This window comes from Apium graveolens, chromosome 8 (assembly GCF_009905375.1).
Source record: "Apium graveolens cultivar Ventura chromosome 8, ASM990537v1, whole genome shotgun sequence".
NCBI classification, from domain to species: Eukaryota; Viridiplantae; Streptophyta; class Magnoliopsida; order Apiales; family Apiaceae; genus Apium; species Apium graveolens.
This window is the reverse complement of record NC_133654.1, coordinates 245,326,813-245,348,247: the sequence shown is the minus strand read 5'-3', so window position 1 is coordinate 245,348,247 and position 21,435 is coordinate 245,326,813.

The window sequence follows — 21,435 nt, the reverse complement described above, 5'->3', positions numbered from 1 at the left end:
TTCCAAATCGAGACAATCCTTTCCTCGGTGATACTTTCAGCAATACGGCTTCACCTACTTCGAATCTAATATCCTTATGTGCCGGGTCTGCATACTTTCTTTGCCTATCTTGAGCAGCAAGTAATCTCTTCTGAATCAATTTGACTGTCTCATGCATTTGTTGCACCAATTTCGGGCCTAAAATCTTTCTTTCTCCTACTTCATCCCAGCTGGTTGGTGATCTGCATTTCTGTCTGTATAAAGCTTTGTATGGTGGCATGCCAATACTGGTGTGATAGCTGTTGTTATAGGAGAATTCTGCCAATGGCAGGCGGTCGTCCCAACTTCCCGCAAAATCAATCGCACAGCTACGCAACATGTCTTCAATTGTTTGAATTGTCCTCTCGCTTTGACCATCAGTCTGCGGATGATACGCCGTACTCATATTCAACTTGGTGCCAAGACTTTCTTGAAATTGCTTCCAGAATCTCGAGTTAAATTGTGGATCTCCGTCTGAAACTATTGATACAGGTATGCCATGTCATAATACGATTTCACGCACATATAGGTGGACCAATCTGTCCAATGAAGACCTCTCGTTAATCGGAAGAAAATGTTCAGACTTCGTAAGGCGATCAACTATAACCCATATAGCGTCGTGTCCGGATTTTGTACGTGGTAATCCTACTTTAAAGTCCATGGCAATGTTTTCCCACTTCCATTTTGGAATCTTTAAAGGCTGAATTAATCCACTTGGTCTTTGATGTTCTGCCTTCACTTTCTGACAAGTATAGCATCTCGCAACCCATTCTGCTACTTCTCGCTTCATATTTGGCCACCAAAAGTTCTGCTTCAAGTCCTGGTACATCTTGGTGCTTCCCGGATGGATTGAAAATCTAGAATTATGAGTTTCTTGCAATATCTCATTCTTCAATTCAGTCACATGAGGAATCCAAATTCTTGAGGAAAACCTTAATATACCTTGTTTGTCCCTTTGAGTATGAATCTCTTCTCTGGTCAGTTGATTATTCTCCTGTTTCATCACTTCTTCCTGACATTTCTTTATCTTTTCCAACAATGATGGATGAAAAGACATAGTACGATAAATCTCCTTAGCTTTTCTGCAAACACACAGTTCTAATTCAAATCTCCTGATTTTTCCAGATAATTCCTTTGATACCGCTGCCATATTCAACCTCTTTTTCCTACTCAAAGCGTCAGTTACCACATTTGTAATAACCCCAGTTTTTGGAAAATTTTTGAAACCCTTATGAATAGTGTTTTTGCTGAATGAGAAAACTTTTCATGCCACACTATGTAGGGGTTCTGTTATTGATCTTCTGGGATATTATTAGTACTCTATGTGGTATATAAGTGTATGTAAAGATCGTCAGAATCCAATTTCCGAACACTTTGATTTTTCCCGGAAATCCAATAGATACGGAAAGAATTGAGTATGAGGTAACAGGATAAAAAAGGATTTAAATTAAAGGATTATAAGAGAGGATCATAGAAGGAATACAATATATTGAGAAAGGTTAAGGGAACCTAAGTAATAAGATTCCGGGTATGATCCCTCAAACGATAAACGAAAACGAAAGTTAAGCGAACCGTATAACAGATCAGCGGTCATTAGGCAAACAATTAAAAGCTAATCAAAGGGATTAGTGGGGATAATGTCATCCAACCAATAGAAAGAGGACAAGGAGGGGAGGATGACATCATGAGGATGACACAAGCATGACATGGGAAGGAAGGAGGTGTGGTTGAATGAGAACCACACAAATTCAAGGGCAACAAGGTAATTGACTAAATCAAACACAAAAACAAAGCAACCAAGCCAAGTAAAATCATTTTCATCAAAATCAAAAAGAACCAAGGCTTGTTCTTGAAGAAGCTCTCGGCTTTTTACTATTCAAACGAGCAAGAAATTCAAAATCAAAGATCCAAGCTTCCTAAATTGGTGAGTTAATTCCCTAATCATCTTCATGCTTAGTTAGGGCTATATCATGAGTTTAAGCCATCAATTCCTTCTACATCTTCTTCATTTAATCAAAGAAGAAGACTATGAATAGTGTTTTCAAGTTTTTAACTTGAAGTTTTTCTTGTTTTCCTTGAAGATCCAAGCATTCCTAAGACTTCTCAAAGCTTCTTAAGGCTTCCTAGCTCCTCCCACCACTTCAAGGAAGGTATACCATCTCCAAACCCTAGATTCCTATGTATTATAAGATGATTTTGATTAGTAGGATGATATTGTAGCTTGATGTTGTGATTTAGAGTTTGGGATTTGAAATGGTATTGAATTGGAATGGTAAATGTTGTTGTTTTGATTAAAAGAACTTAAGAATGGTTAAAGTTAAGCTTAGGCATAAGTATGAATGTTAAAATTGAATTGGTTGGGGTTGTTATGATGTGATAAGGATGGATGTTGGTTGTATGTTGGATTTGAGGTTGAATTGGGAGGGTTTTGAATGGTTTAAAATATTGGAAATCGCGTAAACATAGCCGTCGTAACGTCCGATTTTCTTTAGATTGTTTTTGTGCATAACATTAGGACCAGAAAACCCCCTGCTAGATTATGACCACTGCCATGTTTAGATAGCTCATGTTACGAGCTTCGTTTTGATATATAGTTCGTTCGATTCCGATGCACGGTTTAGGAGAAACGACCGTTTCAAGTAACGGCGTTTCGCGAACGAAACTTTTCCCCTCGCCTTACTTTGAAACCTTGGTTAAGGACCTTAAATGACTAATTGGGGTAAGAAACATTTATGGTAAGTGTTTTAGGCAGTTGGTAAGACACTCGCGAAGGAATCGCCTTAAAACTCGTAAAGGTTAAATTATTAAAAATGGTGGAGCCGAGGGTACCCGGGTGACTTAAGCAAATCAGTAAGCACAAAACAAGCGTTAGAGTCTAAGTTAGTTAAAGTATAGATTTACAAGTGACTTTGGTTTAATTCCAACTTACTTGTTATTTATAGGTTACCAGACTCGTCCCGAGCCTTTTATCACCCCAAGTCGCTCAGGCAAGTTTTCTACCCGTTATACTGTTGTTGTGATGAATATATGTATATGCATTATCTTGCGATAGATGCATGTTGGTTAATTAGCAAATGTTGCGATATATTGAAGCATGCTGATATGGTATATATATGCATGCCTGTTTCGTATTCTTGCCATATATATCTGTTGGTTCAGTTGATAATACCTATGCTAGAGAATAGCAGTAATTTGCATATATTCTTAGTATAGGGACCCAAAGGTGAAAACATTTTCTAAAACCGGGAGTCGAGGATCCCGAGTAGATTTTATATATATATATTTATATATATATATATGGTTATAGTTTTCAAAACTATTAATCGAATAAGGTTTATTCGATAACTTTATTTTATTAATGAATATTATCTTGAATATTCATTTGAGGGCTTATGACTCCTTTTATTTTATTAATTGAATATTACTTGGATATTCATTTGAGGATGTATGACTCCTTTATTTTATTTAATGAATATTATTTATAATATTCATTCGAGGTATTATGACTCCGCTTATTACTGAAATATATTCTTTATTTTATTAAAGAATAAGGTGTTAATAATCAAACTTATTTTCGATTATTCAAATAAAGATAATACTTTCATATAAGTGTATCTTTGGTTATTTAATACTCGTTTCAAGTATAAGTTTTAAAACTTCTACTTCAATTATTTTTATAAAGATTATTCTTTATGGGAATATTATTTAAATAATAATATTCAGATATTTTCTAATTTATCGGGACTGATTTATTTCATTAAATCAGCTTTACTCCAAACATTCTTAAAAATGTTTTCGAGTCTTCAAAATGATTTTAAAAGTTAGAGCGGATCCCAAAACTTGTTTTCCGATTTAAGATCTTCCTTTCGAAGGAGACTTGAATATTCGCTCAAAAATCTTGGGGATCCGGCTCTGTGGTGTATTTTATATTCGCAACATGGTTGCTGTTTTGAGAAAACAATTTGATTACTTGCCCAATGTTCGGGAAGTAAGTCCATCTGATTGAGTCGGCATAAGCGACAGGCCGGGGTACGGTCTATAAAATGTAAGTGGCTGGGTGGCAGTCCATCAATGCGTGAGTGGCCGGGTAACGGTCTAGCGCGAGGTCCTAATGCGGCCAGGGTGATGACCGGTGAGGAATTCATCCATCTACAGTAGAAAAGGTTACTTATTGGTATCTTTGCCTGATCAGCAAGATATCTGGTTTATGCCAAAATTCTTTTCCTTCCAAATTCATTGGATATTGCAACTCTGTTTATACTTTACATGACAGAGGTTTTCAGGAAATGTATGGGAGATATATATGAATATATTTATATATCGGGTCTTAATGAAGTATCTCGTAACTTCATTATTTATAATGATATTCAAAGATTGAATCTATTCAAATCTTGTCTTGTAGTCTCATCTATGTGATGAACCTTTGAAACTGATTATAACTTGAACGGGGGTAGTTCAAGTAGTATTTGGGAAAGATATAAGTATTTTGGGGTATCTTGTAACTTCATCTTTTAAACTTATATCTAGTTAATGATTATCTTATGCATGACAAAGATTTTCAGAAAAACGTTGAGACAAGGTTAGATATATGAGATCACCTTGCAACGATATTTTTATACAGTTATACACTGGAACTCTGTGTATATTATGCATGGAAGAGGACTTCCAAGATTTTGAAAAGTATATATGTATATATACTGAATATTTTGCGACTTCATCGCATTAAGATATCAAACTTGGTTCATTTCTTTTGACCAAGACTTTCATGAGTACTATGAGAAGGCTCATATATTGTAAATCATTATACATATTATTTTGGTGGGCTTGCTGCTCACCCTTGCTTTATTTCTTCATCACACAACAACAGTTAGGAGAGATGGCCAGACTCCAACAGACCCAGCGCAAGCGCGTGGGAAGCGTTCCGCGTCTTCCCGATGATGTTGTAGCTGCTATAGCTGCAGAGGTAGATCTAATGTAGTTCAGACCATCTACTTTTGAGAATCAAATTATGTATAATTATAACTTGTGGCAGATAATGGCAATTAACTGTAAATTTATCAAGTAATCATTTTGGGTTGTAATAACTGTTAAATGGTGGATTCAAAGACTTGTACTTATTTCAATTTCATCTCTGAGACTATAACGGGTTGTAGTGTGTGTTAGTGTGGGGTCACTGCATAAGGTTATTATTATTAATTAAGTGAAGTGATATTGTGGAAAGAAAGACCGTGATGACCCGGATCCCCGACCCCGGATCTGGGGGTGTTACAGAAATGGTATCAGAGCTAAGCGTTATAAACCTCAGAGATGATGGGACGTTAAGATAATAAGTTAACTAAGATAATAAGAACTCTTGCCAAGTTCATAGTCGGGCTACCTAACGTAGTACTGACAGTTAAAACCCTTATGGGAACCCTTATAAATATCGTGATAGGAGCGTAGTTCGTTATCGTATATGGTAGCGGGACTCCGAACCCTGAGGTTGAGGAGCAACATCGCGATGATATTTTATTACTAATTGGAGATCGGATTGTGGATCCGATAGAGTGTCCTAATGCAGGACCGGATGATGTTGATATTGAGGATTTACCGGTTGAGGATGTTGTCCTAGAAGGGATAGTTGTTGAGGAGGATCCCATGGAGGATCCTGACAGGATTGGATAAAGGACCACTGATGAATTGATGACCATGGTTTGGTCGACTACCAGAGGTAGGATTGGCCGGTCACTACCGGAGGTTCGTTCAAGTTGTAAAGATAGTAGCCCCTTTAACGCGGCTTACTCGTAAGACTGAGAAGTTCGAATGGACAGAGAAATGCGAGAACAGCTTTCAAGAACTGAAGCAGAGGTTGGTGATGACCCTTATGCTGGCGTTGCCGGATGGAAAAAGAGATTTTGTGAAGTATAGTGACGCTTCGCACAAGGGCTTAGGGTGCGTGCTTATGCAGCACGGTAAGGTAATCGCGTATATGTCAAGACAATTAAGGTAATATGAAATTCGATATCCCCGCTCATGAGCTTGGGCTCGTGGCAATAGTTTTACCCTAAGGATTGGAGGCACTACTTGTATGGAGAGAAGTGCGAGAATTACCTAAGCCATAAGTGCTCTAGTACATTTTCACGTAGAAAGAGCTCAACATATGCCAGAGGAGGCAGTTAGAGCTAATCAAGAATAATGATTGGGAGATTCTTTATCATTCGGGGAAAGACAATATGGTGGCTGATGCCCTTAGTAAAAAGGAGAGACTCAAGATGATAATGTCTTTTGGAGAGTTTATAAGAGATTTTGAGAAAATGGAAATAGAAGTGAAGGTAACCGGAGCCGGTACCGAAAAGCTATTTGAGATTGCAATACAGCCCGAATTATTGGAAAAGATCATATTGTGCCAGAAAAAGTTATGAATGAAGGCAGGGAGCCAACAATTAGATAAAAGATTAATATCGAGAAAGATGATAAGGGAATAATGAGGTATTCCTATAGAATTTGGGTTCCGAAAGTTCAAGAGCGTAAGGATGAGAACTTAGATGAGAGCCATAGTTTGAGGAATAAGATTTAGAGTAAACCCTGAACGTGATAGTCAGGGAGGTCGCCATCAAGATAGAAGGAACCCATGACATAATGGAGTGGAAAATAATGATTTTAAATTAAAAGATGACCCCAATTATGGGGAGTAGGATGAAACATTTCATACTAAGGAAACAGAAAGTCGAGTAAGGAAAGGAGACCCGAGACGGTACTCCTATACGGCAATTCATGGACCTGTCTAAAAAGAACTTAGACTATTATCCCCAACCACCACCCTGAGGAGACAGTGCGGTGAGAAATTCTTTCAGGACCTTTAAGTCGCTAAGCTCTCAGAGTTCCATGGAACAAGCTGACCCAGCCGAGGCAAGAGCCTGGCTAAAGGAAATATAGGAATTATTTGAGATTCTAAATGATTGACGAATCACAAAAGACTGTTTTTGTCACTTACCCTCCTAAGAGAGAGACCACCCGCTGGTGAAAGACCAAGAAAGGCACGGAGCCAGAGGTTATGATAAACTGATTAAAGTTCAGCCAATTATTTTCGGGAAAGTAATTCCCAAGGTTATGGAGAGAGTGTAAAAGCTTTAGAGCCAGAACAAAGGCAGACGAGTATGATGAATTGTGAATTTAAGTTGTAAAAGTGGTCAAGATTCGTTCTAAGGGCACGAATCCAGAATGACGGGATGTTGAAATCAATGCTTATGTTGTGTTGGTTCATGAAATAATGATAAGAGAAAGGAAAAAAAAAGAAATTGAAGTGGAAAGGAATATAACGGCAATAGAGTTTGAGGTATGATAAGGGAGTTGGGTATGAGGAAACCCTAACGACTCGTAGCAATAGAAATAGAAAAGTATGCATTCGTCAGGATGAGGGTGATTCACCATAAGTTAAAATTGATGGTTGAGGGCATAAGAGATACATATAGTTATCCCCTGTAAGTTGGGAGGATTCGAGGAAACCTTGAGATAATTCGAAGGATAAATAATGAGACGCGGATAGACTAAGGGGATAAGGAAGTAAGAAATTAGGAAAAATTGGATGAAGGAAGTGACCTTCAAGAAGGTGAAATGTAAGACCGGTGGCTTGATACCCAGAAAGGGAGACGCCAGGTATGAAAGATATCCCAACATTGAGGTGACTGTTGAGATAAACAACAAAAGTAAATAAGGAATTATTAAGAAGAAGTTCACGTTGAACACGACCAATATCTTCCAGAACATCCTTGTTATCGTTACCAAATTAGGCAAGACAAGTGGATAACCGTTGTTATCTTTTGGAGGCCATATGGATTGACCTCAATTTGAATAAGGATGCTATTATGAAGTTAGGTATAGACTATCGAGGTGGGAATGATGAATATGATAATCTATCAAGGATATATGACTTGATTTATTCGTGGAAGGATGCAGGTACCTTTTTAAGGTGGAATTAAGGATAGAACATTGGTAACTTAAAATGAATCCTAGGGGACTGCATAAAGGTTGGCATGTCACCCTTAATAGGGACAGTATGAGTTTTGACAGTATGATTGGGAAAGGGTTAAGGTAACAACAACCTTTAAGAATCAGTGGAGAAATTTTGCAGAAGTATATAGACAATGGTTCTACTATTAGTAAATGGTATTGTGATATGCCCTGTATCTAGGGAATACAGGAGGAACGATTGAAGGATAACCTTAGAGGTTTTATAAGGAAAAAGGTAATATTCAAAATTCTCAAGAATAGAAATGTGGATAAAGGAAATATGACGTAATTATAATGATGCCAAGTGGGGCACGTGTTAAACCACGAGAAAGTATGGATCGAACCAGTAATGGTCGAAATTGTTCAGGGCAATTAGGACTTAAGATAAAAAAAATGTTCTAAGTATGATTGAGAGTCAGTCTTGACAGTGATTAGCCTCTAAAGAATGAGGCAATAACTTATGGAAAAATGGTGATTTTTTTTACTCATCAGATTTTAAGGAAAACATCTTCACATAAGCTGTGATTGAAATGAGGTAGAAAATTATTTGGAGGTGGTTAAAATGACATTGACTATAAGGAAATGGTACTATCAGGAAAGGCCAAAGAGGTGGCCGACACTTTAAAGGTAAATGGATAATATTAGGCGCGTGTGCCAAAAGAATACAGTGATGATGGTTAAAACTGTGAAGGTTGTATTATGGTTTGGAAGATTGACATTCCTTCTGATGACTGTGCAATACCCAACCGTAATAGTAGTTGGTAAAAGTTAAATTCGTGTAATCGCCATGAACGGGCTATCTATCTTAGGAGGTCCTATCTTGGGATAAGCCAGGACCATGTTTCCAAAAGGACTAAACAAACCTTTGAGTTAAGTCTTCTATTGAAGGCATATGATTAAGAATGGTATTAACCTGCTGTCGTTGCTTTGAGCGAAACTCTTCTGCAAAATTTTATCTGCTTCATGTCATGTATGTATGTCAGGATCAGGAGTGTTCTTCATGAATCAGAAATGGTGATTATGTTACCTCCTTAGAAGGATTTGATACGACATGTATGGACTCCGTATGGTTAGCTATTAAGACTTCATGGAAAATAAATGACTACAGTAGGTCAGTGGTGGACCATGGTAAGGCAGCAATGATTATGCGAGTATTGAGTTGATTACAACCGTGAGAGTTGTATTGGAATGGGTGTTGAGATTGAGTACCACTAATCGGGTCGTGGTAGTGTATAAGTTATCATTGATAGACTAATTAAGTAGAGTATCTACCTAGTGAATAATTATTCTTTCTTATCAATAGAGAGTCGTATTATTATACGAGGAAGGTTGCGGTGCAAGCATAGAATTCTAGTAACGATGATGTACAGAATGAGATCCCAGATTCGATTTTCGATGTCGAGGGAGTTTCAAAGGTGATTATGTATAAGCTCGAGGAAGAGTGTGGGTCCATAGAATGATGGACGGGATAGCGAAAATATATAGGCATGGGACATACGAGGCTATAATGCTTAATGTTGATTTATATACGTATATGATTTGTTCTCCTATGACAAACCTCTATAGTTCAGAGGTAGGTTCCAAGCCAGATATTTTGTGGCAGTATATTTTTTTCATATATACAATTCTCTTCAATTCGTTATTTTCTCTTCTTTCAATTTCATGTAAGCTGAGAAGAACAACCCTTCCAGAAAGGGGAGGTATTGCCGAATGACTATCAATCTGTGTGATAGAAGCCTAGTAGGATACCAGCTATTGTTTAATTGCTTGTCAAGTACTAAAGGCTGGCCACCTTCTGGTACTAACTAAGCGATATAACAAGTGTTCATGATCATAGTGATCTCTCAACAAATTCCTTTACTTCTATTTGATTGATCAAATTTTGGAAAATAGAAACAGCTGAAAAAGGAGTAATAAAGTTGTGGTAGTATTCGGAATGGAAACACATTCGTGATACTAAGGTTGGCATGGTTATTAAAAGGTTATAGAACGCTAACGAGCAAAAGTATAACCAGGATAATATTAGGAACGGAAGGTAGTAGCGATTACGAACTCGATAAAGAATGGGTATTGAGAAGAAGAAACTCTAATGCTAAAAGCTATAATGAGAGTCTGTGCAATAGACTTGAAAGAAATTGGAATGATCACTTAACACGGATTGAGTTTTCTTACGATAATAGATCGTATGTCAGGTATCGAGATGTCGTCTTATGAGATCCTTGAGGGAAGACAACGTCGATCTCCCTTATGTTAGGATGAAGTTGTAGAGCACAAGATGCTCGGACCAGCAGTGGTCCAAAGGACCAAGGATATGATAGATCTAATCAGAGGACGGCTGGTAGTAGCCCAAGATGGACATGACACGAAAGGACAAAGAGTATGAAATAGGGGACCTAGTAATGTTATAGGTATCCCTTGGAAAGGATTGATGAGGTTCGGAAAGAAAGGAAAGCTAAGTCTACAATTTGTTGGACCCTTGGATATATTAAGACGTTTGGGAAGTTAGCATATGAGCTAGCCCTAACCCCGAGCATGTAGCAAGTCATAACGTATTTCACGTATCAATGTTAAGAAAGTGTAATTCGGATGCCAGATAAATAGGGGCATAGGAGCATAGACATGCAACCAGACGTAACCTATATGGAGCAACCAGGAAGGGTTATCAAACTAGTAAGAGTTTGATGGTAGAACCACAATGTGGGAAAATTTACTTGAGAGTTAGAAAGTGTAATGCTAAGAAAGTATCCCTATTCATTTTCTATCTGATTCCGGGACGGAATCCTTTTAAGGAGGGGAGACTGTAATAACCCCAGTTTTTGGAAAATTTTTGAAACCCTTATGAATAGTGTTTTTGCTGAATGAGAAAACTTTTCATGCCACACTATGTAGGGGTTCTGTTATTGATCTTCTGGGATATTATTAGTACTCTATGTGGTATATAAGTGTATGTAAAGATCGTCAGAATCCAATTTCCGAACACTTTGATTTTTCCCGGAAATCCAATAGATACGGAAAGAATTGAGTATAAGGTAACAGGATAAAAAAGGATTTAAATTAAAGGATTATAAGAGAGGATCATAGAAGGAATACAATATATTGAGAAAGGTTAAGGGAACCTAACTAATAAGATCCCGGGTATGATCCCTCAAACGATAAACAAAAACGAAAGTTAAGCGAACCGTATAACAGATCAGCGATCATTAGGCAAACAATTAAAAGCTAATCAAAGGGATTAGTGGGGATAATGTCATCCAACCAATAGAAAGAGGACAAGGAGGGGAGGATGACATCATGAGGATGACACAAGCATGACATGGGAAGGAAGGAGGTGTGGTTGAATGAGAACCATACAAATTCAAGGGCAACAAGGTAATTGACTAAATCAAACACAAAAACAAAGCAACCAAGCCAAGTAAAATCATTTTCATCAAAATCAAAAAGAACCAAGGCTTGTTCTTGAAGAAGCTCTCGGCTTTTTACTATTCAAACGAGCAAGAAATTCAAAATCAAAGATCCAAGCTTCCTAAATTGGTGAGTTAATTCCCTAATCATCTTCATGCTTAGTTAGGGCTATATCATGAGTTTAAGCCATCAATTCCTTCTACATCTTCTTCATTTAATCAAAGAAGAAGACTATGAATAGTGTTTTCAAGTTTTTAACTTGAAGTTTTTCTTGTTTTCCTTGAAGATCCAAGCATTCCTAAGACTTCTCAAAGCTTCTTAAGGCTTCCTAGCTCCTCCCACCACTTCAAGGAAGGTATACCATCTCCAAACCCTAGATTCCTATGTATTATAAGATGATTTTGATTAGTAGGATGATATTGTAGCTTGATGTTGTGATTTAGAGTTTGGGATTTGAAATGGTATTGAATTGGAATGGTAAATGTTGTTGTTTTGATTAAAAGAACTTAAGAATGGTTAAAGTTAAGCTTAGGCATAAGTATGAATGTTAAAATTGAATTGGTTGGGGTTGTTATGATGTGATAAGGATGGATGTTGGTTGTATATTGGATTTGAGGTTGAATTGGGAGGGTTTTGAAAGGTTTAAAATATTGGAAATCGCGTAAACATAGCCGTCGTAACGTCCGATTTTCTTTAGATTGTTTTTGTGCATAAAATTAGGACCCGAAAACCCCCTTCTAGATTATGACCACTGCCATGTTTAGATAGCTCATGTTACGAGCTTCGTTTTGATATATAGTTCGTTCGATTCCGATGCACGGTTTAGGAGAAACGACCGTTTCAAGTAACGGCGTTTCGCGAACGAAACTTTTCCCCTCGCCTTACTTTGAAACCTTGATTAAGGACCTTAAATGACTAATTGGGGTAAGAAACATTTATGGTAAGTGTGTTAGGCAGTTGGTAAGACACTCGCGAAGCCTTAAAACTCGTAGAGGTTAAATTATTAAAAATGGTGGAGCCGAGGGTACCCGGGTGACTTAAGCAAATCAGTAAGCGCAAAACAAGCGTTAGAGTCTAAGTTAGTTAAAGTATAGATTTACAAGTGACTTTGGTTTAATTCCAACTTACTTGTTGTTTATAGGTTACCAGACTCGTCCCGAGCCTTTTATCACCCCAAGTCGCTCAGGCAAGTTTTCTACCCGTTATACTGTTGTTGTGATGAATATATGTATATGCATTATCTTGCGATAGATGCATGTTGGTTAATTAGCAAATGTTGCGATATATTGAAGCATACTGATATGGTATATATATGCATGCCTGTTTCGTATTCTTGCCATATATATCTGTTGGTTCAGTTGATAATACCTATGCTAGAGAATAGCAGTAATTTGCATATATTCTTAGTATAGGAACCCAAAGGTGAAAACATTTTCTAAAACCGGGAGTCGAGGATCCCGAGTAGATTTTATATATATATATATATTTATATATATATATGGTTATAGTTTTCAAAACTATTAATCGAATAAGGTTTATTCGATAACTTTATTTTATTAATGAATATTATCTTGAATATTCATTCGAGGGCTTATGACTCCTTTTATTTTATTAATTGAATATTACTTGGATATTCATTTGAGGATGTATGACTCCTTTATTTTATTTAATGAATATTATTTATAATATTCATTCGAGGTATTATGACTCCGCTTATTACTGAAATATATTCTTTATTTTATTAAAGAATAAGGTGTTATAATCAAACTTATTTTCGATTATTCAAATAAAGATAATACTTTCATATAAGTGTATCTTTGGTTATTTAATACTCGTTTCAAGTATAAGTTTTAAAACTTCTACTTCAATTATTTTTATAAAGATTATTCTTTATGGGAATATTATTTAAATAATAATATTCAGATATTTTCTAATATATCGGGACTGATTTATTTCATTAAATCAGCTTTACTCCAAACATTCTTAAAAATGTTTTCAAGTCTTCAAAATGATTTTAAAAGTTAGAGTGGATCCCAAAACTCGTTTTCCGATTTAAGATCTTCCTTTCGAAGGAGTCTTGAATATTCGCTCAAAAATCTTGGGGATCCGGCTCTGTGGTGTATTTTATATTCGCAACATGGTTGCTGTTTTGAGAAAACAATTTGATTACTTGCCCAATGTTCGGGAAGTAAGTCCATCTGATTGAGTCGGCATAAGCGACAGGCCGGGGTACGGTCTATAAAGTGTAAGTGGCTGGGTGGCAGTCCATCAACGCGTGAGTGGCCGGGTAACGGTCTAGCGCGAGGTCCTAATGCGGCCAGGGTGATGACCGGTGAGGAATTCATCCATCTATAGTAGAAAAGGTTACTTATTGGTATCTTTGCCTGATCAGCAAGATATCTGGTTTATGCCAAAATTCTTTTCCTTCCAAATTCATTGGATATTGCAACTCTGTTCATACTTTACATGACAGAGGTTTTCAGGAAATGTATGGGAGATATATATGAATATATTTATATATCGGGTCTTAATGAAGTATCTCGTAACTTCATTATTTATAATGATATTCAAAGATTGAATCTATTCAAATCTTGTCTTGTAGTCTCATCTATGTGATGAACCTTTGAAACTGATTATAACTTGAACGGGGGTAGTTCAAGTAGTATTTGGGAAAGATATAAGTATTTTGGGGTATCTTGTAACTTCATCTTTTAAACTTATATCCAGTTAATGATTATCTTATGCATGACAAAGATTTTCAGAAAAACGTTGAGACAAGGTTAGATATATGAGATCACCTTGCAACGATATTTTTATACAGTTATACACTGGAACTCTGTGTATATTATGCATGGAAGAGGACTTCCAAGATTTTGAAAAGTATATATGTATATATACTGAATATTTTGCGACTTCATCGCATTAAGATATCAAACTTGGTTCATTTCTTTTGACCAAGACTTTCATGAGTACTATGAGAAGGCTCATATATTGTAAATCATTATACATATTATTTTGGTGGGCTTGTTGCTCACCCTTGCTTTATTTCTTCATCACACAACAACAGTTAGGAGAGATGGCCAGACTCCAACAGACCCAGCGCAAGCGCGTGGGAAGTGTCCCGCGTCTTCCCGATGATGTTGTAGCTGCTATAGCTGCAGAGGTAGATCTAATGTAGTTCAGACCATCTACTTTTGAGAATCAAATTATGTATAATTATAACTTGTGGCAGATAATGGCAATTAACTGTAAATTTATCAAGTAATCATTTTGGGTTGTAATAACTGTTAAATGGTGGATTCAAAGACTTGTACTTATTTCAATTTCATCTCTGAGACTATAACGGGTTGTAGTGTGTGTTAGTGTGGGGTCACTGCATAAGGTTATTATTATTAATTAAGTGAAGTGATATTGTGGAAAGAAAGACCGTGACGACCCGGATCCCCGACCCCGGATCTGGGGGTGTTACAACATTTGCCTTTCCCGGGTGATAATTTATCGAGCAATCATAGTCCTTAATTTATTCCGACCATCTCATTTGCCTCATATTGAGCTCCTTCTGACTGAAAATATACTTCAAACTCTTGTGATCCGTGTAGATCTCACACCTTTCTCCGTAAAGGTAATGTCTCCAGATCTTAAGTGCAAATACTATAGCTGCTAATTCCAAGTCATGTGTAGGATACTTTAATTCATGTGGTTTTAACTGTCTTGACACATACACAATCACCTTGTTGTGTTGCATTAGCACGCAACCCAGGCCCTTATGTGAAGCATTACTGAAAATCATAAAGTCTCCTTGATCGTCTTGTAATACTAGTACCGGAGCTGTAACCAACCTCTGTTTCAATTCTTGAAAACTATCTTCACATTCTGCATTCCATTCAAATTTCTGATTCTTCCTAGTCAACTTAGTCAATGGCTTGGCAATTTTTGAGAAATCTTTAACAAACCTTCTATAATATCCCGCCAATCCTAGTAAACTTCGCACTTCTGTAGGTGTCTTTGGTCTCTCCCAACTCATAATTGCCTCAATCTTTGCCGGATCCACTTTGACTCCTTCATTTCCAATAACATGTCCCAAAAATTGAACTTTCTTTAACCAAAACTCACACTTAGAAAACTTGGCATACAACTTCTCTTGTTGGAGTATCTCCCCAATGCTAACCATAGATGCTGCATATGTTCTTCTTCTGACTTTGAATATATAAGAATATCATCAATGAATACCACTACAAACTTGTCCAAATACTTTTTAAATACCCGGTTCATCAGATCCATAAATGCTGCAGGAGCATTAGTCAACCCAAAAGGCATTACTAAAATTCATAATGTCCGTATCTTTTCCTGAATGTTATCTTCGAGATGTCATCTTCTTTGATCTTCAATTGATAATATCCTGATCTTAAATCAATCTTGGAAAAGCACTTAGCTCCTTTCAGCTGATCAAATAAATCATCTATCCTTGGTAGCGGGTGACGGTTCTTAATCGTCATCTTATTCAACTCCCGATAGTCTATACATAACCTCATGCTTCCATCCTTCTTCTTTACGAATAGAACAGGTGCTCCCCATGGTGACGTACTTGGCCGTATCACTCCTTTGTCCAACAATTCCTGTAGCTGGCTCGCCAACTCTTTCATTTCTGCTGGTGTCATTCTATAAGGTGCCTTCGTAACTGGTTCCGTGCCTGGAGCAAGGTTGATCTCAAACTCAATCTGTCGATCAGGTGGTAAACCTGGTAGTTCATCTGGAAACATATCTGTAAATTTGTTGACTACGGGGATATCTTCCATGATGACGCTCTCTCTTTCTAAATCCACTACATAGGCTATGAACGATTCGCAACCTCTCCTAATCAATTTCTTAACCTGGACGATTGTAAGAAACAATCATTCTTGCCTCTGACCCTTAAATACCACTTTTTCTCCAATCTCTGTCTTTAATTATACTTTCTTAGATTTACAATCTATCTGGGCGTTATTCTTTCCTAACCAATCCATGCCTAAGATAATGTCAAACTCCCCTAACTTGAGAAGTATCAAGTCTGCTGAAAATTTATGTCCCAAAATATTAATATCACACTTAGGACATAATTGACTCACAGGAATCTTCTCTTGGTTCGCAATTACCACATCTATTACCTCGTTCAGGGTCATTTTATCACATTTAAGTTTATCAACGAAAGTTTCTGATATAAAAGATCTAGTAGCTCCAGAATCAATCAATACATTAGCTTCAACATTATTCATTAAAAGTTTACCTGCTATCACCTCAAAATTCTGAATAGTGTCCTTCATCTTTAAATCAAATGTCCTTGATGTCGCTTGCGGAGTTGCGGTAGATGGTGGAGGTAATGCCAATACCTCAGCTGGCATGCTTGCACTAGTACTTGCCACGTTCATCAAAGCCTTGACTGGTCCGGTTGACTTGCATTCCCTAGCTATATGTCCAGTCTTTCCACACTTATAGCATGTAACTCCCGGCTTCGGTATCTTACACTCGTTAGCCAAGTGTCCCTTCTGATTGCATTTTTAGCATGTCATGTTCAACTTATTACACACTCCTGGATGTCTTTTTCCACAATGCTTGCACTCTGATCTCTGAAATCTATTTTCTCCAACTTGTCCTTGGCTTGACTGGTTGTCCCCCTTAGAATCTTGTCTCTTGTTCAAATTTCCCTTCTTCTGAAAATTTACGCCTTTGTGGAATCCAATCCTTTTCACACTTCTGTCTTGTGAGCTTCCGGCTTCAGACTTCTCTCCATAAAATGGAACCTTTCTCTTCTTGTTATCCTTTTCTTTCCTTGACTGTATCCCATTACTCTCAATCAGAGTAGCCTTTTGTACTACTCCATCATAAGTATCAAGCTCAAACATAGCCACTCTATTTCTGATCCAAGGCTCTAATCCTTGTTGGAATCTCTTTGCTTTCTCTTCCTCAGTGTTGGTATACTTCGTCACAAACCTTGACAGCTCCATAAACTTCTTTTCGTACTCCAATACAGACATACTTCCTTGCTTCAATTCAAGAAATTTAAGCTCCATCTGATTCTGCATGTACTTAGGGTAATACTTTTCCTGGAATAACCTCTTAAACCTTTCCCAAGAAATCGGCTGATTTGCTTCCCTAGCTTTCACAGAATCCCACCAATAGATGACTTCCCCTTTCAGAAAGTAAGTAATATATGGCATCTTCTGATCTTCTCCTAACTGAACCAATTCAAAAGCTCTTTCCATTTCCCTAATCCATGTATTAGCTATTACTGGATCGGTGGTATCATGAAATGCAGGTGGAATCACATTCTGAAAAGCTTTGAAGGTGACATTTTGTCGAGGTGGTTTTGGTGGATCAAGTGGTTGGTATGCTTCACAGTTATCTTGGTTTTCGAATTATTGTTGAAGAGTTAGTGTTTGTTGAGCTATAGTGTTTGTTTACTGTTGTAAGGTTTCCAGAAGTCGAAGAATATTAGGATATGTGGCAGAAGTTATTGTCGGGTTCTTCTTTTTAGGTGTCATGATCCTGAAATAAAAGTTATATCAAAATAGGTATGAACAATACAGAAAATTTCATGGTTATGGTGTCACAAGTCATTTCATTCAATCGGGTGTCAAATTAAACAATAAGGGTGATGCATATAAAAGCATAAGAACAATTGAAAGCAAATAGAACGATAATGCATAATTATCGAAATTAGGGTCAAGGTACATCATGATTGGAATAGAGTCTGAATCTAGAGATAACATGCTTAATTAAAGGAAACAACAGGGAATTCTATAAAGTCCAATAATACAACGACATGAAAAGTAGATAATGGAAAGAACTAAGGCTCCACTCTATCAGAACGGGGTCTGGTAGTCTTCTCTTCACGAAGGGTCTTCACAATGCACTGAAGCTCGTCCGCAATCATCTGGATAGTATACTAGTTGGTACGATCTCGGTGCAATGGCATCTCATCAAGCTTAGTGTTAACGTACTGAACCAAGGTCTCAAGTCTCGCGGTCATCTGCTCCTTAGGCTTTCCTTCATAGTTTCGGCTGTCCGGATACACGTTCTTCAATCGCTCTAACATTAGATGGTACTTGTCCTAAAGCCTGTCGAACTCACGCCTCAACTCAACATACACGGAGAAAGCAATTATGTCAGACGGTTTAGAAGATGACGAGAACTCATTGCTGCCAAACAATGCATAGATATATTTATATAAGAGAATTAGTAGTGAATGACTCGAATATCCTATAACTACACTTGTATAATATTCTATAAACCTATATACATATATAACCTATTTAGGCTGTCCAGGGACTCTAAACCATAGCTCTGATACCAAAACCTGTCACGCCCCAAACATTTACAAAAGACAATATACGAGTAATTATAATAGTTAACAAAAGGAAGTAAATACATATGAATCCAAGATCTTGCAGTTTAGGGTTTGGAACTGTAATAACCCCAATTTTTGGAAATTTTTGAAACCCTTATGAATAGTGTTTTTGCTGAATGAGAAAACTTTTCATGTCACACTATGTAGGGATTCTGATATGGATATTCTGAGATTTTATTAGTACTTTATATGGGATATAAGTGTATGTAAAGATCGTCAGAATCCAAATCCGAACACTTTGATTTTTCCCGGAAATCCAATAGATACGGAAAGAATTGAGTATAAGGTAACAGGATAAAAGGATTTAAATTAAAAGATTATAATAGAGGATCATAAAAAGGAATATAATGTATTGAGAAAGGTTAAGGGAACCTAAGTAATAAGATCCCGGGTATGATCCCTCAAACGATAAACGAAAACGAAAGTTAAGCGAACAGTATAACAGATCAGCGGTCATTAGGCAAACAATTAGGAAGTTAATCAAAGGGATTAGAGAGGATGATGTCACCCAACCAATGAGAAGAGGACAAGGAGGGGAGGATGACATCATGAGGATGACACAAGCATGACATGGGAAGGAAGGAGATGTGGTGGCTTTTTAACCACACAAAATCAAGGGCAACTAGGTAATTTACTAAAACAAACACAAAAATCAAACCTACCAAGCCAAGCAAATCATTTTTCATCAAAATCAAAAAGAAACCAAGGCATTGTTCTTCATGCTCTCGGCCAAAACAGAACCAGAACACTAAAACTGCTGTATCTCCTTCATTTCGCACTCAAATATTGTGTTCTATAGCTCATTGGAAAGATATTGAGATGGCCTACAACTCTTGTTCACAAGTCTCGTCCAAATAATCATGGTAAGACCCTCATTTTTACAGTTCTTTAAATCGGACTTTTAGAAACTTCAAAGCCTAACTTTGTGTTCTTGATTTCTTTGGAAAGATCTAGCTTGTAGGAGGCTCCCTAAGGCTTCCTAGCAACTTAACACCTCCCAAGGAAGGTATAAAATTCAAACCCTAGCCTTTACTTTATTTGTTAGTAAGTTTAATGGTTGGTGTTGTGAAATGAGAAGCATGGATTGTGATTATTAGTAGTTTGGTTTGATTTGGAAGTGTTTTGGTAATTGAAGCTTGATTATAGTTCATAGGTCTTGATTGTGGTTGTTTGAGTTGAAAACCTTGGAGATTATGGACTGATGTGGTATGGTTTAGGTGAAGTTTTGTTGTATTGATGGTTATGAGTTGGTTGGTGGTTAATTGGAGTAGTTTAATCATTGGTAATCGCGTAAACATAGCCGTCGTAACGTCCGATTTTCTGTAGACTGTTTTTGTGCATAACATTAGGACCCGAGAACCCCCTGCTAGATTATGACCACTGCCATGTTTAGATAGCTCATGTGACGAGCTTCGTTTTGATATGTAGTTCGTTCGATTCCGATGCACGGTTTAGGAGAAACGACCGTTTCAAGTAACGGCGTTTCGCGAACGAAACGTTTCCCCTCGCCTTACTTTGAAACATAGGTTAAAGACCGAAAAGGGTTAATTAATGTATGAAACATTTATGGTAAGTGTGTTAGGCAGTTGGTAAGACACTCGCGAAGGAATCGCCTTAAAACTCGTAAAGGTTAAATTATTAAAAATGGTGGAGCCGAGGGTACCCGGGTGACTTAAGCAAATCAGTAAGCGCAAAACAAGCGTTAGAGTCTAAGTTAGTTAAAGTATAGATTTACAAGTGACTTTGGTTTAATTCCAACTTACTTGTTGTTTATAGGTTACCAGACTCGTCCCGAGCCTTTTTTTCACCCCAAGTCGCTCAGGCAAGTTTTCTACCCGTTATACTGTTGTTGTGATGTATATATGTATATGCATTATCTTGCGATAGATGCATGATGTTTATATTAGCAAATGTTGCAATATATTGAAGCATGCTGCTATGGTATATATATGCATGCCTGTTTCATATTCTTTCCATATATAATTGTTGATTCAGTTGATAATACCTATGTTAGAGGATAGCGGTAACTTGCATATACCCTTAGTATAGGGACCCAAAGGTGAAAATATTTTCTAAAACCGGGAGTCGAGGATCCCGAGTAGATTTTGTATATATGGATATGGATATATATATATATATATTTATATATATATGGTTATAGTTTTCCAAACTATTAATCGAATAAGGTTTATTCGATAACTTTAAGTTTATTTTATTATTATTATTATTTGAATATTATTTGAATATTCATTCGAGGTATTATGACTCCGCTTATTACTGAAATATATTCTTTATTTTATTAAAGAATAAGGTGTCAATAATCAAACTTATTTTCGATTATTCAAATAAAGATAATACTTTCATATAAGTGTATCTTTGGTTATTTAATACTCGTTTCAAGTATAAGTTTTAATACTTCTACTTCAATTATTTTTATAAAGATTATTCTTTATGGGAATATTATTTAAATAATAATATTCAGTCATTTTCTAAATATTCTGGGGACTGATTTACTTCATTAAATCAGCTTTACTCCAAACACTCTATAAAGTGTTTTCGAGTCTTCAAAATGATTTTTAAAAGTTAGAGCGGATCCCAAAACTCATTTTTATATTTAAGATCTTCCTTTTAAAGGGGATTTA